Genomic DNA, 21,418 nt, shown 5'->3' on the forward strand with positions numbered 1-21,418 from the left:
TAAAATATATGTTGCATTTACAAATATATTTCCACCAAACTACTGAAAGCATGGATGATGGTGCCATCAATAACTAAATTATGAACTACTTATGAAAATCCTCTGTAAGTGTACCCAGTAGATTTGCGATCAATGTTTCAGTCTGTCTGCCCAAAAGTGGTCTTGCTTGTTCAATACGAAGCTCACGTGGCCGCTTGAAAACTAGTTGAGGGGACATCAAAAACAGTGATTGTCAAAGAACCATTTGTAAAAGCCCTAGGGGTTGCTGACTAGTTTAAAGAGTAATCTTCAGTAAGGTACATAAAAGAGCTTTACAACACTGAGTTTCAAAGGAGGATGAGTCTTTGAGGAATCTGTCTGAAAATAATGAAAAATATAATGAATGTTAAGATGTTCTTTGCAGTTTTAGAGTGGGGGATAATTGGAATGACCCTGACTCTTGAACAATGAGGAAACAGTTAAGTCAATTAATGACTGGAAATTGGTGCTTCAATTAAAACAATGATTATAAAGACCATAGTGCAACTTAGAAAAATCTTATGAAATAATATTAAATTCTTTACAGATTTGGAGCCATATGTGGTGGCTATAGCCATGTAAAAATATGCATGTAGACAAACTTGAACGCGGCATTATGAGTAATAAGCAAAATCATTTCTTTTCTCTATTTCCTCAGCTTTGATACTTCATATTATAACTAGTAAAATAATAAGAGAAATAAATTGATCATGGAGCATAAGTTGCATAAGTTATAGCAGTTTACTTAAGATAACTAAGGAAAATTTGTTTCACAGGGAGGGCATTACTGCTATTTTTGGACTGACATTTGAAAGGGATTTCCCAAACTCTGTCTTCAGGATTTTCCAGATAATAATAGCTGCATCATCCACACTTAAAAGGGATGTGAGGTTAAATAAGATTTTACTCCTATTGGAAATTCATGATGCAACGATTAATCAAAGGCTCTGAAAACTTCTGTAGTAAAATAAACGATTCAATTATACTTTATTTATCCCTCAAATCATTTGACCAAGAATTATTTTCTCTTTGTCTACCTATGGCCACTCTGAGAATGACCACCGTTTTGCAGAGCACCCTTAAGAAACAGTACATTAGGCATATAGCTATCTTGGTTTTTCTCCAGTGAAGTTTCAAACATAAGAAATCAAGAAGGGAAAAAAAATGAAGAGGTTGAGTCCAGGTTGGGTCCAGGTTGCTTTGCCCCTGAAAGACTGGCTTTATATTTAATCGTTGGAATCAGGAGGCAAAGAGGAAACTTCCCTCTAAAAAGAGAAGCAAATAAAAGCCTTTTCATACAGACCTTTCAGAGCAGGACTGAGTCAATTCCAGAGGGAGATGATCATGTCACACTGTTGGGAGATGAGCCACTTAGAAGCCAAAGTCTTAGGGATTATAGAATGGAGTTAGGAGTTACCAGGAAGGTTCTGGAACCCATGTACTCCCATCATACTCTGTACTAATCACTATTAGAGTGTTATTAATTTTCTTAGGGATGTTTTTCAATAGATTGTAAACCACCCCCCCCCCCCCAAACCCCTGCCATAAGCTTCTTGATGACAGCAACCATTATAGTCACCTGTGTATCCACAGTGGCTGGGACTTAGTTGGTGTTGAATAAATACACACTGAATTAACAACAGAAAGAGTGAATGAATGAATGCCCTTGTGTTACAGGATATTGGACCAGATGAACTCAACATTATTTTCAAGTGTAACTCTTAAACATAATAGTCCTTAAGCAACTTTCTACATTTCCATTAGATTAGAAAGTATTAGAATAACAATTCTCACAACCTTTCCCTAATTTCTGCTGTTCATTAGTTTAAAATTCATATTTATTTTTAATTTCATAATATATGACATTGTAAAACATTCAAAGATTTCAGATAAAGCTAACTCATCTTCTGAATATCAACAACGAGGATGGAAATCTTATAGTGGTTTGGCACACAAAACCACTATCTTTGAGGTCTTTCTATTTTAGGAAATATGGATTAAAGTTTTTTCAGGGGCTACAGAGGATTCCATAAAATGACTGTACTATAGGTTACTTAATTTTCCCCTACTGATAGATATTTAGAGTGTTACCAAGATTTGCTATTATGGGAAATGCAGCAACGAACAACCTTGTATTTTAGACTGGATAGTGATAAATGAAATTGAGCATAAATTTTAACATTTAAATACTGCCAATTTCTTATCCAAAAAATGGCACACTAAATTTACATTCTTGCCAGGAATGTAGAACATATGCACTTCCTATACTTCTGCCAAAATACTTTTATTATCGAATTAAAATTTTTTCTAATAATTTGGGTGAAAAATGGTATTTTCTTTTATTTTATACTTCCCATATTACTACTGAAGTTTAGCAACTTATTATATAGTACTTGACACTGTGTTATTTCTGTCAGCCGTTATATTTTTAATAATATTAAAATCATATTAAAAACATAAAAACTACAAGTAACCACTATAAATTATTTAGCCCTGTTGCCTATTGTAACAAACCTGTACCTTTCAACTATTCACAAATATACAATTGTCTATTCCTGTGGCTACTGAAAAGATCTTAGATTCTAGGTTTTATAATCTTCCTCAGTAGGAGGTCACACGGCCTAACACCTACACAGCCAAGTCAGTCACCTTTCTGCACTGTCCTTAATTCAAGAAAACATCACTTCTTCCACTTTGTAAGTGGGACGCCTACCACAGCATGGCATGCCAAGTGGTGCCATGTCCGCACCCGGGATTCAACCCAGCAAACCCCGGGCCGCCAAGAAGTGGAACGTGTGAACTTAACCACTGTGCCACCAGGCCAGCCCCTGAAACAGCAATTATTAAAGTAAGGAAATGATTACAAAAAGGAGAAACTTATAGCTTATTATTTTTAAATCATATTTGTCATGAACACTTCCATAATTTTTTTAAAAAATGCGTTTTTTTTTATTTAAATAAAAGATCAATGAAAAGGATTCTCATTCTGCTGGGAACTTGATGTCTAGACTCTCAAGTAGTTTGTTTTCCTGTTTATGTTATATCAAAGTAACTTTTCAATTAGTAGGCATAAAAAATTCCCATATATCAATCATTATTCACTGACTTGGTGAAAATAAATGAGACAGTTTCAGATTCAAAAAAATTTGTTTTAAGTACTAGAGAACCATACTTTATTTATTTTTTTCTCTTAAAGATTGGCACCTAGGCTAACAACTGTTGCCAATCTTCCTTTTTTTTTTTTTTAAGGATTGGCACCTGGGCTAACAACTGTTGCCAATCCTTTTTTTTTTCCCCTGCTTTACTTCCCAAACACACCCCCTGACATAGTTGTATATCTTAGTTGCAGGTCCTTCTAGTTGTGGGATGTGGGACGCCGCCTCAGTGTGGCCTGACGAGCGGTGCCATGTCCGAACCCTGGGCCGCCGCAGCGGAGCACGTGAACTTAACCACTCGGCTACAGAGCCGGCCCCCTAGAGAACCATACTTTAGTCTAGCTCAACAAATAGGATAACTTGAAATTCTTCCAGCCTCTTTCACTTATAAACAACCTCCCTGAATTTCATAACCATGTGAGAAAACGCTTAAATCTAGAATTAGGAGATTGCATTCATCTCTGACATTCTGACACTAGACATCTGTCTGACAATGGGGCAATTCTTGTGATTATTTTTCTGAACTTTTGTGTCTTATTGTGTAAAAGAAGGGATTTGGCTAGACTAAGGGATGCAGACTCAATTTCCTTGATTTATCTTCCAACGTTAAAAAAATTTAAAGACTTCACATGAAGATAAGTATTTTCAAATGTTCCTTGAAATCCTGGGTGATTTGGCAACACGGGTCCATTGGTCCTACATTTTAACCACCAGCTGGAGCCGAGGTGCAACTGTCTACCTACGAGGCACAGACATCCCAGTTCGCCTAGGCCTCAGCAGGCCTGTTTCATTTATTTATTTTTATGAGCTGTAGACCCTACACTCATTCAATGTCTAACTAACGGCTGGAAGAAAGCCTGTAGAGCCTTTATGTTCTTAAATTCAAAAGGCTGGGGTCCCAAAGGACTTACTGGTGAGATATCAGGAAAGACTCATGACTAATGTGTCCAGATGACTCAGTGTCTTCATGTCTTCCTCTTCTCTCTCACAGAGACTCAGTTACAGGCTTCTCTGGAAAGCTTATGCCTCCCACCTCCCCACAGGCCCCACAGGCCTCTCCGAGCTCTGCCTTTCACACCTGCCCAATCATTCTAACCTTACCATCTTTGCATACTCTTCTCTGATTTCCAGATTTTGTTCTCCACCTTTCTGGATGACTTGTTCTTTCCGTACTCTTATTTCTCTACAAAGCTGCTTTACCAACTGCAGGGAGTCTGGATTCTTCTGCGTTCATGCAGGCAGTTGGGGACCAATTCTGCCCAATTCCGCACTTAGCCAAGGCTCCTAAGACCCCAGCCTGTGACAACGCACCAGCTCACTGTCAAGGAGAGTCCCATGATGAAGTGGCAGAGCTAGAGCTACACAGTTGCTATTACGCAGAGAAAGCCAGTTTCTGGGATTCACTTTATAAAACTCTCCATTTTACATAAATGACACAGATGTCCAGAAAAATAAAATGATCTGCTTTGGTTTCAAAGACAGACTTTGAACAAAGATTTTTTTTTTTACTCTTGACAAAGGCAAAGGAAAAATTGAGCATTGAAAGCAAGATGATGGTTTCAAAGCAGATGAAAAGGCAGGTGAATGAACGAACAGACTGTATGGGTAAGAACGAAGGAGGAAGGAGATGGGATAGGAGCTGAGGAAATTTTCGCCACTTGATAACTCTGCCTTTACACCCACTTGAAGAAATTTATGTTATTTTTTATTATATATTAATAAGAATCTGTAAATTTCTGAACTATTTTAGTTAGCACTTAAACAAGGACAAGTGACTTGAAGAAGCTCTGTAACCGCGGGCCCTCCAGGACCAGTTCAACTAACCCCATCTTATCAACAGAGTAATTAAGAGTGGTTTTTCCGGAACTGAGACTCCTTGTCCAGTTCAGGCTGGTTGAGACCACCAACCCCTCAACTGGGTCTGTGCAAATGCTTGATAATGACCTTTTTGATGTCAAGGAGCTAAAAATTCCACCCTCAGATTGTGGTAACACTGCCGTTTGGCGAGCGCGTCCTATGAAGAGGCAGGAAGCCCGACTGCGCTCGCGCAGATCGTCAATTACCTCACGTCTCCTCACCTCCAATCATCTATCTCCACACTTTAGACTACCCTGCCCTTCATCCCATAAACTGTGCCCTAAGCCCTGAGTTAGGGACACACATCTGAGAGTGTATGCCCCTGTCACCTTGCAGATTGATTTAGCAATAAAGCTGATTTCTTTTCCCAAAAGCTGATGCCGTGATAATTGGCTTTTTTTAAGTGCATCAAGCAAGAGAACCCCAATTTTGTGCAGTAAGAGCTATAGAAGGATAAATTACCAGAGAGAAATAGCTTTAATATATTTGAGTTGAAAGCCATGAGAAGGAACACTACATATCTCTAGAAGTCTATTAATTCTAGCCCCCACTCAAGGAATTTTCAGCTTGATCACAGAAATATGTACTTGAATAACATGAATCTATTATTTTTCAGTAACTAGCTACACAGCCATTTAATATTTTCTATTCTCAGATTTTGAAGTACGTTGGCTCTCAGAAACCAGTGTTTGAGTCCAACTTCTATTAATAGCATTATACTCCATCATTATTTCCCATTTATCTTCATATCGTGCCTATTTCACTCTTTTTGGGTTTTCTTTCTGAAATATTCCATATAATGAAATATCTACCTTCAACATTATACCTCTAATTTCCGAAATGTAATTGGAATGAGACTATTTCTTTTATCTGTACAAATTTCCACTTAGCTGTCTTACCTCATTGAATTAAAATTTACCTTTTTTTTACAACTACAGAGAAAAGAATACCTATTAAATTACAGGGTATAAGGTATCTGAATCAGTGTTAAAGATACTGAAATGTCATTAAGTGAAAGAATATAAGTCAAATGCTGTGTTCTGGGGGGTGTTTCATATTACATGGTTATTGATGATAAAAAGAATTTTTAAAAAATCTTAAGGAATGGAAAGACAAAAATTGATCATTTACTCTGCAGAAAATAATGTCTTATCTTAGAGGAGGGGAGATAATATAACTTCACCTCACCAGGTTTTGGGCCTTAGGAATGTTCCTGAAATAAATCTCTTGAGCTAAGAACAACAGGAAATTGCCACTTACACACTTAAAAAGCTTTCATGCTGCCAGGAAGCCTCCTACTCACTTGACACTGTATCAGTTGCTAATGGTTTCTGGCTAAGGATTTGATTTTCTTTGTCTTAATCACCAAGGGATCACCTCTTTCCACTCTATCACAGTCCACTGGCTAAGTTGATTCTAAAATGCAGCATTCAGTTCTGTTCTGTTTTGAAAATTCTGAAGTACACCATCAGTCTAATTTCAGTGACAACTCATTCAATAGTTAGAAGATTTACAACTCACGTCCACTTCTTTGACAAATACTACCTAGAAAACCTAAAGGTATCATTAATATGTCATTTGGGAAAGGTTATGGGTTATTTATTTATTTTTCTGTTATGGGAAAATAGGCCAGATCCCTTTAAAGCTAGTAGTTTTCTATGACAGCTTTTAAAAATTGTTATTAAGTTGACTAGATCCTACTGTACAAACCAAGTTCTTGATATGAGGTAATGTTAGAAAGAACACAGCTGGTCACCTATTCAGGCATCTTTTAAAAGCAGATGTGTTAAAACCCAAAGCAGGTATAAGGAGAACATGAAAATTAGTCTTGGTGGAAAAGCACTGCCTTTCAAAATGCCGCAGGTGAGAAGGATGCTGGAGAGCATTTAATTCCATTTCTCACTTTTCAAATAAAAAAATTGAGTCCTAACATGATCACAAAAAGATGGCAAAATCTGCTATCGCGGCCCTTCCCCCAAATTTTATAGCTCATTTAACTTGAGTAGAATATTACTCATTTCCACCTCTGTATCTCTTTCTCAAGAAGCCTTAGAAAGTATAGGGATGTCACCTCATAGATTCTTTACCAAAAACATGTGATTATTTTCATCACTGTACATCTTTGTTCTAAATACTTTGTGTGTGTGTATGTGTGTGTGTGAGAAGAAGATTGTTGCTGAGCTAACATCTGTGCCAATCTTCAGGTATTTTATGTGGGATGCCGCCACAGCATGGTTTGACAGGAGGTGCTAGGTCCGTGTCTGGGATCTGAACCTGTGAACCCCAGGCTGCCAAAGTGGAGCATGAAAACTTAATCACTACACCACAGGGCCAGCCTCATCTTTGTTCTAAATACTTTTTCTAAGAGAAATTTAAGATTGTCACATTGACACAAAGAATGTGTTTAGCTTGCTTGTTCTCTCAATACAGATTACATATTTTAAGCTTCAGTTGGGTACCATTCGATCCACTATGATTTAAAATTTTTTCAGGAGATGAAGTGGAGGAAAGGGCAAGTTGAAAAGTTCTCACACTTAAGAATGAGAAAGAAAAAAATTCACAGTAAGATTAAGTACCAAAATAAATAAAGCTCAATAAACTATTCAATGAAACAAAAGTGGTATTATTTTCTCTTCAGTATATTCTATCCTGAAGCATATAGAATACTCTAGCAACATATTCTTTGTTAATATGAGCAAATTGACATGAAACTGCTTTTGCATGATAGAATGCCTTTGGGAATTCTGTAGACTGTAATCTCGATTTCTGTCTCTTCATACTAAGAGATTCCATATTGTACAGTGCCACAAACTCTCTTTGCTTGTTGAACTGTGAAAACTGATCACTGGCTGGCACTAAAATACTAGAGGGCAAAGTTGTACATCAGAAGAAAGGACAAAGAGATCAGAAAAAAAGCAACAAGGTGTTACTTGTGAAATAGAGTATCTAACATGTCAGAGGGATCTGAAACATCGTTTTCGGGTCAATTTGAAAAGTCTATTGCTCTTCTTGCAGCTACAGACTTTTTATAATGTATATTATTAATATGGATATATGGATATAGAGTCTACGCTAAGAAAAGTGGCTACCTTGTGAAAAAAAGAGGAGAGGGTAGTATCCATAGTTTCAATGAATATACACAGCAAGTGAGTTTAGCTTTCATTTGTATGATGTATTATACGAACACTTCACTTTGAAACTCCTTAGACTTGGTTAAATCCACAGTAGCTAATACATATTGTATCACTGTTCTAAATCTGAACGTGGCTTTTGGAAAGGTGGGAACTCATCTTTTACCCAACTTTTCCTTTTTTTTCTGAGTTGAACCATGCCTTCTCTATTTGGGGGGTTATTTAGCAAAGATAAAGCTTAACAGATCTCTGAAACTTTGGATAGAGTGTTTCAGAAGCAGAAAACATAGACTGAATTCACTCTTTAATTGGAGAGGCAAAGACATGGCCATCATAGCCATAAGTTTCTTTTGATAGTCTTTCAGTGACAAGTTTGCTCACTCTGATAACTCTAGATGTGTAATTAAGCAATGTATCTCAATAGATCTAGAGTGATTTCTTAATCCTAGATGCCATAGTTACAAAGAAGTGAATTGGTCCTATATCAGGGCAAGAGACTTGATAACAAATTTCAACCAACAATAAATAATGACTTAACCATGTATTAACTCCAACTTATGATGCACACTCAGTCAGTTGATTCTGGTTGTTGCCTCATGCATTGATGAATAGATCTCATATATGGTGCTGAAGGATGGGCAACCGGTAGCATGTTTCTTGGATCTGGAGTCATTGTCAAGGACTTGCTACCTTCTCTGTCCTCTCGTATTACCTGATTTTTATTTAGCTGTGCCGGTAGTCTTTAAATTCCTGAATACCTACTGGCTCAACACACTCCCTTTGGAGGGTAGTCTGGTTATGGTTCGATACCAGGTTGCCCTACTTGGGCTGCAGATATATACTTATTTATCACCTGGACTTCTGGATACTCAAATGTTTGTTTTTTGTTTTTTTTAAGTACTGATTTGGGACCATTCTCTCAGGCAGTGTTGGTAACCTTTAGTAACTTATTTTCATATACACTCATATAAACACACGCTCTTGAAGGCATATGTATGGGCCTTCAGTCTACGGGGTCTATGAATAATTCATTTCATATTTCCTAGGCAATAGCAAAAGCCTGTAAGAGAGCAGTAACAGAAGAGCAAGAATGAAAAAGCCTGCAGAAAGTTCTGTTTTAATTTTGACCTCCTTCCATTTCAAATCTCCTATTTTATAAATAAAGTAGGTTTGTTTAATTTCTTCATCTTCTCATTCTCTTTAATAAGTTGTAAAATAGACAAAAAAATGAGTATAAAAAGAGAGAAAAGGAGTAGTTAAAGGTCTAGATAGTCCACAAATAGTAACTAATATTGATTGAATGCCCAAGATACAACATAGAAATATTTTCAAAATATTTTACAGGTTATTTTTCCTCTTGGTAATTTATTTTTTTCCCCCTTTTGTCTTCCCACCATTGAAGCTCATTATTAGGTACTGTAAGCATGGGTCTGTCTTTTAACTTCTTAGAGTATGATGCTTCAAATGTAAAATAGTGATGGTCATAACACTATCAAATTTACTTGTCAAGATGGTTAAATAATATACAAAAGAAGCAATGAGAAAACAATTAAGAACAGTATTCTTAACCTTTGTGCTACTCTGCATGCATTTAATATTTCAGTTCTCATAGAATTAAGAGGATTATATGCAAAAGCTCTTTGTATAATGCTGCAAATGTTAGTTGTAATTATTATTGAAGGCAGAGTACTTTTGAGTCAGTGCCGTAAAATTACAAGTTACATGAAACAATGCTCATCATCACTAATCATCAGGGAAATGCAAATCAAAACTACAGTGAGATGTCACCTCCAACCTGTCAGATGGTTATTATCAAAAAACAAAAGATAAGTGTTGGTGAAGATGCAGAGAAATTGGAACATTTGCACACTGTTGGTGTGAATGTAAAATGGTGCAGCCACTATGGAAAACAGTATGGTGGTTACTCAAAAATTTAAAAATGGAACTACCATATGATCCAGCAATTCCACTCTGGGTATATATCCAAGAAAATTAAAATCAGGATCTTGAAGAGATATTAGTACCTGTATTCATTGCAGCCCTATTCACAATAGCCAAGGTGTGAAAACAACCTAAATGCATATTGACGGATGAATGGATAAAGAGAATGTGGTATATACACACAATGGAGTACTATTCAGTACTAAAAAAAAGAAGGAAATTCTGCAATATGCAACGTGAATGGACCTTGAGGATATTACGCTAAGTGAAATAAGCCAGACACAGAAAGAGGAATACTGCATGATTCCACTTGTATGAGGTAGTTTATCACCAAGATGAAGACAGCCTTCAAATAGCTGTATTACAGAGTTTTGTGGTGGCAGAATTCCAAAGATGGCCCCACAGTTGCAAGGTCATTCAATCAAACACCAATCTAGGTTCTGCTGCGAAGGAATCTGACAATTATAATTAAAGTTCCATATAGGGTGACCTTAAGCTATGGACATTATCACCTTGAATTGATCTAGTCACATAAGCCCTTTAAAAGACAGAAAAGGAAGGCAGAGATACTGGAAGCACAAGAAGGATTTGATATGCCATTGCCAGCTTTGGATATGGAGGAGCCACAAGCCAAGGAATGTGGGTGTACCCTAGAAGCTGAGAACAACCCCTGGCCAACAGCTAGTAAGGAAGCAGGAACCTCAGTCCTATGACTGCATGGAACTAAATTATGCCAATGACCTGAATGAACCTGGATGCAGATTCTTCTCCCAGAGCATCCAGGCATGAGCCCAGGCCAGGTGATACCTTGATTTCAGCCATGTGATACCCTAAGCAGAGAATCTAGTCAAGAACTGCCTCGGCTTCTGACCTACAGAACCCTGAGATAACAAACAGATGTTACTCTAAGCTGCTAACTATGTGGTAATTTGTTATGCAGCAATAGAAAACTAATACAGGTTCTGATACCCCTATGATTGCATATCAGTTAATTTACTTATAGAAAATTATGGTTCAAAGCAACAATGTAGAAAATTTCTGTTACTTTAAAAAATTTTTGGACTAAAACAGCCTAATTTTTCCCAAAGGTCATCAGTGTGGCTAAAATAAATATCCTAAAATATTCAAAGCTTATATATGATTAATAGTTAACAGGAGAACATGGGATAATTTTTCTCCTCTAAAAGATTCACTTATGAGATTTGAAATCCTTTGACATGAAATATAACATTTTATCTTCAACCACTAAAAAATGTGCTTATTTGGTGGTAGCAATATAAACCACCAAAAACTTAGAATTTAACTTTTCTCTTGATCTTTTTTGTTGGAAGCAGAGGGAAGAGTAGACTTTCTCATATTATTTTAATTACTGTAGTAATATTTGCACATACTTAATTTCTGTTGGAGATATTTACTATAAATATAATTTCTATACCCAGTATAGGAATACAATCAACTTTAATTAAAGAAAAGCATTTGCACAGCCACTCTGGCTGGACCTTATGCAAATACAGAAAATGACAAACCTGAAATTAATCACCACATGTCTGACATTAAAACAGAAATTTGTCAAGGTAGAAATGTATGAGTCATAACAATATCTAATTCCATGGTTCTTGGGCAGATCCCCTTCTGTATTCCGCTGAAACTAGCATTTATTTATATTAAAACTCTCCAACAGACTATCTTATATTTAGCTCAGCCATGTAAAATCCCCAGGTAGAGAATATTCTCTGTGTGGAAAATTTCAAAGGATGCTCATATAGATGTAACCTACATCTTATTTCTTGCCTTTCATCTCTGAAGAGCGTCTTGGAAAGACAGAGACATTTTCTCTTTTATACTTCAACATCCTCAGCCCGATTTAACAAGTTAGAGCAGCCAAGTGCACTAAGCTTTCATGGACCACTACTCTGAGTTATAATAGCCACAGAAGCAACTTGTTTTTCCCTTTGTGTGTATCTTTCAAGGATACATCGAAGCAACAAGACTAGCAAATCTCAGGAGAAACTTATCGACAAAAAAAAAGCTGAGTCAGAAATTTGGTGGTGAGATACAATTTATCATTTTCTCAAGTGTTAGTAAATGAGAACTAACTGACTGAACTAACTGGGGAAACCGATATGACTTTTGAATATTGTCTTTGCAGTAAATAACGAAGACTGATAAATGTCAAAAATATACATTTAAAAAGCATTTAAAACTAGTACTAAACATAAACTGAGTAATGTAGAACATTTCTTCTCTACTGTGTATTGAATGCAGAAACTGCAAAGGTAATTACCAAGACACACGCTGGGCACCGTCAGTGAAAGGGCAGAAATAAGGATAAGTGAATAAGAAATGAGAAGGAAGGCAAAGGTCACCTCTGGCAAACCAGAACTCTTTCAAAAAATTTAAAATGAAAAGAAAACAAATTTCATACCGAAGACAAGGGCAAACTACAAGTGACATTTCTTTTGCAGTCTACTAAAGTCTGATTTCTCTTTCCTAGAGAAGGCAATCACTTCACCTAATGCCTGGTTTTGGGGAGATTCACGATCCAGTCATCCCAGAGTGAATGGGCTCTGTCTAAATGCTGCTTAGGGCCTCATGTAAGAGAGGTGTAACTTCCAACAGCGAAAAGTCAGGAAGAACATCTTTACATACCCTTATTTTGAACACTGCAATCAATCAGCACACAATTAAGCAAGTGGACATTTCCCCAGATGGGCCAGTGTTGAGGATCAACTGGCACACTTGTTAAACAGGCACATCCCCAGGCTTGACCTCAAGCAAGAGTAATGAAGAGTCTCGCAAGGAAAGAATCCTGGCAATCTGCATTTGCATGAGGTTCTTGTTGAGTCTTACAAGCTTCAGGAAATATTGCATGCTACCACCTCCCCTCCCCACAAAGAAAACAAATAGCAAGAAATGCCCATATAAATGAAATAACTATGTCCATGAGAGATAAATAACTCAAGACAAGTTGTTATAATAATTAACGCAACTGATTTCCCAAGTCACCACGACATTTTCTCGCTTTTAAGGGATGAATCTGTTCTGGTGGGCAACAAGATTCCAAGGCTAGCCACTCTCATCACTTATACTGACTTACCTGCCCTCCTCACTCAGGTACCTTAGTCTCTCTTTACCACAAGTGTCTTAGCCCCTTACTCACATTCTGTGGAACTCTTTTCTAATTGTCTCATTCTTCTATTTGAAAAAAATAATTAGCTCCATATGAGTCCAAAATAAAGGAAAAAAGGAACTGATAATTCCTTGGTATCTTTCAATAATTCTTGATCATTGGCTTTCCAATCATTGGTTATTCAAAAATTTTGAGTTCCTAGGAAATCAAGATCAGATTGTAGAAAATACTACATAAGTTTTAAAAACATTTTTGCAATCATAATCTTATTATTGCATTTCCTTCCTATAATTTAATTGATTAATATAATGTTAACTAGAATTTTTTTGTTGTTGATCACAACACGTATAACATTTTACCACCATTTGGCATTCTTTGTTCAAAAAGTCTAATCTTTTAATAATCTTTTAGAATCTTTTGAACTTTTTAAAAATATATGTGAACTAGACACTATTTTAAACAGGTACTAAGAACAGTAGTGACTTCATAGGAGCCACATTTCCCTTACAGCACTGAAACTGTAAGATTCCACAAGAAACTTCAGTTCACCTGCAGTCTGTATGTCTCTTTCTGGTGTTTACCTGCCAATCATACAAAGGTGCTAACAAGAACAGAATTGACCTACAAGCTGATTATTTTCAAATTCTGATGAACAAAATTTTATACAGTTTTGTTTTGTTTTTGCAAAATTTACTCCTTGTGGTTGGTTGTACAATTGTTGACGTACTCGTAGAGTTTCTAAAGATTGCATATGGTCTATTGTCCAAGTCTCAGTAATAATATTGACCTAATTACAGATCAGAGGGGAGCAGATCGTCTGGAGTGATATGGTGGTAAGTGATTTAACAGACCTACAGTTCCCAGCCTGGGAAAATTGGGTGTCTTTCCATACCATCTTAGCATTCAATAAATGTTGACTGAATAATTCTTGGGACACTTAAAAATAAAATTTCTAAATATGCCTGGGGACTCATATTCTCATGGGAAGTCATGCAGATCAATGAATAAACTGTTACTATACAGGTCTATGAACCACACTGAGATTGAAGTAAAAGAAATACTTAATTCTGGGTATCAGGGCATTATCTCTTTATGTCTCTAGTTAGCACACAGCACAGTGCCTGAGGTGTTCTCAATAAGTGTTTCTTGAAAGAAAGAAACTAAATAAATGACTGATTAAATGATCTTACATCAATAGCAATCAAGAATGAATTGGGACTATTTAGCCTTGGAGAATATACGGAGTTGATAGAAAGTTCTTTCTTGGAGAGACTAAGCCTGAAGTCCTGTGGAACATACAGGTGGAGATATTTGGATATATGGGTCTGGAATTCAAGTCTGGGGACAACAGTGCCTTCAACTTTGGTCTCTAAACTGAGGAGGCCCAGAAGGCCAGAACTGCAAGAGGTGTGACAAAATTTGAATGTAATATTGATAAGATCAGAACGAGATTCTAATAACCCTCCAGGTACCTGGTTCTGAAACAAGAGATTTCTTTCTTTTTTTTTTTTGCAAGGAAGGATTTTCCCTGAGCTAACAGCTGTTGCCAATCTTCCTCTTCCTACCTACCCCCAAAATCCCCCAGTATGTAGTCGTATATCCTAGTTGTGAGTCCTTCTAGTTCTTTTATGTGGGCTGCCGCCACAGCATGGCAACTGACAGACAGGTGGTGTGCTTCCACGACCAGGAAATGAACCCTGGCCACCGAAGCAGTGAGCGCTGAACTTTAACCACTAGATCATCAGGGCTGCCCTGGGATTTCCATTACAGAATTATAGGAAACCATATTTTCCAACCTACTTTATTAACTTATTCCAATGTTTGATTTCCAGAAGAAAATTAAAGTCAAATCTTCCTTAACCTCCTCTGAAACAAAGCAGAATGAACATTTACATTGTTAATGTTACTGTTTCTAATTCTCTTCCAAGAACTTCCTGTCTTTATAAGAAATGCTCAAGCAATCTTTCAGAGAAATAAAATAGCTTACTTTATCATAACACAGGCATAATTAGCATGTTAACCAGCACACAGATCTTAGTGGAGTAAGAAGTTGTAGATACTCCAAACATTTTTATTTCAAAAGATATTTTATAAATATTACTTAGGTGAACATAATGAGACTTCTTAGTTTATACCCCAAAATTGTGTTGGCTTGTATCATGATTAAGCCTGTGCACAGTAGCCAATAGTAATAAAAATAGATACAAGAAACATCACAGATCTTATTTATGAAATGAAGACTATTTAGCTACCAAATATAACTTCAAAGGTGTATATGATGAGAGAAGTTGACAGTCTAGAAACCAAGCCCATGTGACTTAGGTGTCAGTAGCTGGGATAGATGTTGGTATTATAACTTTTAGTCCATTTATATCAGATGTCTCAAGACATACACTACCTTGAGAAAAATCTTGGTCAACCAGCTTCATCCACATCAAGAATTGAGTTGTTATGTGGTGCATGCATCTGCTCATCAACTATAAAATGGCTTCTCCCATTAGATTGCTGAGGTTTGATGGGGAATAAAACTTCTATTCGAATTAGAAGGAGATTATCCATCCCAACTATTCCATCTTCATTTGAATAGGTTATTAGAAAAACAAATACACTATAAAAACTGTGAATTCCATCATACTAGAGAGGATATAAAAACTCTTATTCAGGCATTTACAAAAAATGTGTTAGTTTTTGAAGAACCTGTTCAGATTTAGAAGGAAAAATTGAAACACTAATCTAGGCCATCAGAGCCCATTCTTGACATTTTAAAGTAATGAAATTCAAATTTTGCTTTTTGTACTTATCTCGTACCATATTGATTCTAAATTACTTGGAGTTTTTCACAGCATGACAAAGCATGAAGTATGCAGTCTGCCAAATCTTTTTTTGGTCAGAAGCAGCATTTATCTTGACAAGTCCTGTCAGTCAAGCAGTGCCCACTCACCCACACAGTGTAATAATCTAAGCTAGAAATAAGGGGGATTTTGATCATTTTAGTCTTTTCTTCTCTTGACAGTTACATCCTAGAGTGTGAGTGGAGTGATAGAAAGTGGAAACTGTGACCTGATAAACTTGTAATCTCTGCTAGGTTAATCTTGCCTCAAACCAGGGGAGGGCTTGGGGACCATTTCGACTGTAAGTGCCAACAATTATGGAAAGTCTGAATATTAGTTGCCAAGGCAAAAGCAGCAGTAAAAGGCTGCCTTGGGATTGAAAAAGGAGAGCTGACATTTGTCACTGCCTCTTTCACAACACCTTCCTCAGTATAAGACATACTTATTATCTGGGAATACTTGTATGCAAAGTTCTTTAAAATGTTTCTTTCCTTTGCAAGCCATCAGTCCACACGTAACCTTTAATCTCGTATCAGAATTAAAAACCTGATACTCATGGGGACAGATGATTATGCCACACAGATGGCAGCCAATGCCTGGGCTATTTTTAGGTCTGTGTAGCTGTGCTCGCCAATGCTGCCCCCATGCCAACTCAGTCCTGCCAAATGCCCAAGTCAGTCCTGGCTGAGTGGCTTCAGGTCTTCACCTCTTATTTGGCTAAGCCACTCATGCTGGTTGTCACATCTGGGGCCTCTGTGCTCCTGAAATGATTCCCCTGGTCCAGGCTCCCATCATTTCCTGTTCTCAAAATTATGCTCTTGTTTGGCCCAAACCTTCCCTGTGGGCTTTAATTCCTGAGTCTGGGATTTTGCCTCAGGCCCCTTATGAAATTCCTTTTCTGGTAAAATGAGAACCATTCCAACTCCCTTCTGGGAGCTGAGGCACCTGCCTTGGTCCCAATTCTGAGCTCGACTTCTGCCGGCCAGCAGTCTGAGCCCCTGCCTTGCTCTTGTCATTCTCCCTCTCCAGCATATTACCCAAGGACAGACCCCCCAGGTGCGGACTGCCTAGTGGGCCACACTACTGAGTGCCAGCCCTGCACTCTCTTTTAGGATACCCCATTGTAACCATGCGATTGGACTGGGTTTTGACTTTTCCCCTGACTGGAGTCATAATTGCTTCTGGGATTATCCATCCATCCATCCATCCATCCATGCACACACCCACCCCTCTCTACATCTATGGATGCACACATGCATCTATCTTTTCATTCATCTTTTCCTTCTTACTTATTACAGGCTTACTCTATGCCAGACCCTGTGCTTAGTGATGGAAATACAGTGGTTCCTAAGATAAACATTATCTTTGCTCTAGCAAAGGAGAAAGCTAACTAAACAATTAGAATAAAGTGTGATAAGTGGATCTCCATACATCTGCCTGTGTAGGTGGGTCCAATGCCAAGTTCCCATGCGTTCTTTCTTGCCCTGTTTCTCTGTGAGCACATAGCTATACCCTGAAGAAGCCAAACAGGCTAATATTTTTGGTTCTTTTATTAAGAACTTTAGGGGAAAATATCATTTCAAGTCAGGAGAGCAAGTGTTAATATTATATGCATATTTGTATAGTAACCCTTTAGATTTATATGGAGTTTTACAAAATGCAGACTCTTTCATTCACAGATCTTACTTGATCTTCAGAGCATATCTGTGAGGTATCTGCAGGGCAGGTATTATTTTCATCTTCATTTTATAGAAGAGAAACTTATGTTGATAGAAGTTAAAATAGCTTTAGCAAAATTTAGAGCTGAAACTAAAAACAAGCCTTATTACTGCTAAAATGAAATTCTATGAATATTAATAATTCAGTGGAAATTTGCATGATGTCTAAAATCTTGGTAATGCTCACAGGATAGCCTTGTATGTCACCAATTTCAGAAAAGTGACAAAAGATAACGCACAGAACTCTAAAGTGTTGGTTTGTCTTCCATTAGACGTTTATTACTTTCATCTATGAACCCAAGTGGGTAAGTGGAAAGATGAAAATCACTTGTCTCTTACCTTTGAAAGATGTGAAATCATTACTAAACCCTCACAAAAACAGCAGGTAGCTCTTGAGACATTTTCCAAAGAGCACTTGGAGAATGATTCAGGACCGAAGCTGTGCTGTGGCATTTTCCTCTCCACCACCCCTTTAAGTGAAGACTCACCCTTTTCTCATCTGCTATCATATTTAATTAGAGTCATCAGAATGTGTTGTTATATGTTGTTTGCTTCTTTTTATCTTTTCTTTCCTCCATACACCAACACGACTTTCATTTCTCCAAACAGCCTGTGTCCTTGAAACAGCAATTAAGAGTTTCCTTTTAGGGTCAACCTCCTTCAATCCACCAGAGTCAGTAAGTTTTTAAGATGCCAAGCTCTTAGGCAAAATTCAAAGGTGTCCCACACTGCCATATCTTGGCTAACCCATCTTTCTATTTACTTTATATCTGGAAGGATGGGAAAAGTCTGGCACTTAGAATCACATACTTTTGTTTTTTACTGAAGGTCCTCCTTTATTATCAAAGCTCAAAGACACACACACCATGACACATGGATACGTAGATTTAAAAACTGTTTACCATCACCTACTAAGTTACACAAGAGATTCCATTCAAGTTGGCAGACAAAACATAAACTAGATTTAAAGTGCTGTATTGGAAAAACAAACACAGTTTGCATTTTGGGGCAATTAAAATAAGTGGAGACCTGACACTGAAAAAAAAAAGTGAAAAGCACATATAGGATTATCATCCTGCAATTGTTCTATTTTGCTCTTTTCAATCTAAGAATTATTCTTATTTAGAGAACAACAGTTAGCTGGTCAAATTTATGCTTGAGACATTTACCCACACTTAACCAGAGAGGTTTCATAGGCTACCTCATCAGTCCACTATTCTAAACTCTTTTATGTTAAATACAAACACCTTAGCAACACTACTGTTAAGTCACATCTCATTTATTTTCCTCCTTAAGTACTGTATATGCTTGTTTTAAATAGTTTAAACAACTGTAATAAACTACAGTTTGCTAAGAGTAGAGGTAATTTGGTTAATGCTGGAAATGGTGTGGCCAGAGGAAAAGCAAGCATTGTTAAATATGTATGCAATTCTTACCAACACAAATTGAACTTTTTTTTTTTCAACAAAAAAGCTAGTCTGGGGGGCTGGCCTGGTAGCATAGTGGTTGGGTTTGCATGCTCTGCTTTGGCGGCCTCGGGCTTGCAGGTTCGGATCCTGGGCATGGATCTACACACTGCTCATCAAGCCATGCTGTGGAGGTGTCCCACATACAAAGTAGAGGAAGACTGGCACAGTTGTTAGCTGAGGGACAATCTTCCTCAAGCAAAAAGAAGAGGATTGGCAAGATGTTAGCTCGGTGCCAATCCTCAACCCCCACCCCCCAAAAAAGCTAGTCCAAAAAAAAGTTCTCATTCTATAAAGATATATAATTTCCAAGTCACAATGAAAGGAATTTGAGTAGTTTACCAATTTTGTTTTCCGCTATGTACCTTAGAGATACCTCACTAAAAACTGTATCTGACACAACAGAATGACATTTGCAGAATATAATATTGTGGTGATGGTACTGAAGTTGATTGTCACAGACATATTAAACTCTTTGAGTAGTAAATGGTTACGTATTAATCATTTATATAGAACATTGGTTTAATAAAAATAGAGGACAGCAGCTGGAAATTTATCTCCTTCAATGTTCAGAGATAAAATGGTTAACCATTCTTTCCATTATTTTCTGCAGATAAGTCCTTTTTTCATATTGAAATCTGATGACAATTAAATTCTGGCATTTTCCCAAGCTACTGTATGAAGAGGATGCTGAAGGCCATGATTATACAGCATATTGCAACATAAGGACTCTTCTGTTTGCCAATTCTGGCACACTTCCAAAATATACCCCCAAATCCAGTTTTCTGTCCAGGAGGCTGGGTGCCAAGGATTGGATATAAGCACAGGAACTTATAAACAGCAAGATTATAGTCAACAGACTCTGAAAATTGAAAATGGCAGACATAGTGAGACCGGCGAAGCTGTAGTCATATCACCCTTCCGGGCCCAGGGGAGAAGAGACTAGCATCACATTCTTAAAATACAGTTAAAATACAGAAATTTTCATTTTTATATGGAATTTGTACATGCGGATAAAGCAATGTGATTTTATTACGTCACAATTACTTTATTTATTTAATTAATTTTTTTTGAGGAAGACTGGTCCTGAGCTAACATTCATGCCCATCTTCCTCTACTTTATGTGGGACGTCTGCCACAGCATGGCTTGCTAAGCAGTGCCATGTCCGCACCCAGGATCTGAACTGGCAAACCCCAGGCCGCCGAAGCGGAACCTGCAAACTTAACTGCTGCGCCACCGGGCCGGCCCCTATGTTGTCACAATTACTTTAAAGCAAAAGTATTATAGAAATTTAAAAAGTCATTTCATAACTGTTTAATTCTCCTAAACAGAGAGCAGCCTGACAACCAGTGGGGTGAGGTCGAAGGGAAGTGAGATTGCCACCCTGTTACGGAAGCCATTTGCCCTCAGGTGACTTTGTGACTTGGTTTCGTACAACGGAGAACTTTCTCCTGATGGTTTTCACTTGCTCTCTGATTGTTTAGGTATAAATATCCATTCTCTGAAGATTTTCTGAGTGGTACTATTATGAACTTGTCACCATGGGAGCCCCATGAGGGATACCATATCAATAGGGAGGAAAAAATCCCCAAATCTCTCATGATGTAGGCTCTTTTAAAATTAATTTTTTCTCAAGGGATTTAATCAAAACCTTCTCAGGATGGCAGAGGAAGCCATTGGTCCGTCTTTGAAGAGGGCACATTTCTTCCAAGTTGAAAAGAATCCCTAAATCTACATGGAGTGGGTCACAGTTCACAAAATAGCTCCGTGTAGACAGCTATAGAAAGTGGACAAGTATAAATCACAGCTATATAACAGTGTATACACAGAGGGACAAAACGCATGGAGCATTCTTTTAGGAAGAGAAGAAAACACTGGTTTCAGCATTAGCTTAAATTTAACGAAATGAAAATTCCTTGTAACTTTACTGATTCTTTTCGACTGTTTTCTCAAATATTACATGAAAGCATAAGAGGACCAAAACACACCCAAGATGATGATAATCTGAATAGTGATTGCTCATGTTTAATAACATTTAAAATGTGGCTCAGTTTTCAGCCACAATATCAAATCGTCATAACAAGCTTCTTTAATAACACTTTACTCAAAGAAAATGAACAGTATTTTCATTATTTGGGCACTGGCTTTGGAAGTGCATACTCCTAGAATG

At 37.3% G+C, this 21,418-nt stretch overlaps 1 protein-coding gene and 1 pseudogene across 9 annotated transcripts in view; both read right to left on the reverse strand.

Moving 5' to 3' along the window:
- The window catches only part of DLGAP1 (DLG associated protein 1), an 843,036-nt gene that overhangs the window by 461,216 nt on the left and 360,402 nt on the right, over positions 1 to 21,418 (reverse strand). The window lies entirely within an intron of this gene.
- LOC138915272 (protein kish-A pseudogene) lies at positions 19,919 to 20,133 on the reverse strand (annotated as a pseudogene).

The sequence above is a fragment of the Equus caballus genome, chromosome 8 (genome assembly GCF_041296265.1).
Source record: "Equus caballus isolate H_3958 breed thoroughbred chromosome 8, TB-T2T, whole genome shotgun sequence".
In the NCBI taxonomy this organism is placed as follows: domain Eukaryota; kingdom Metazoa; phylum Chordata; class Mammalia; order Perissodactyla; family Equidae; genus Equus; species Equus caballus.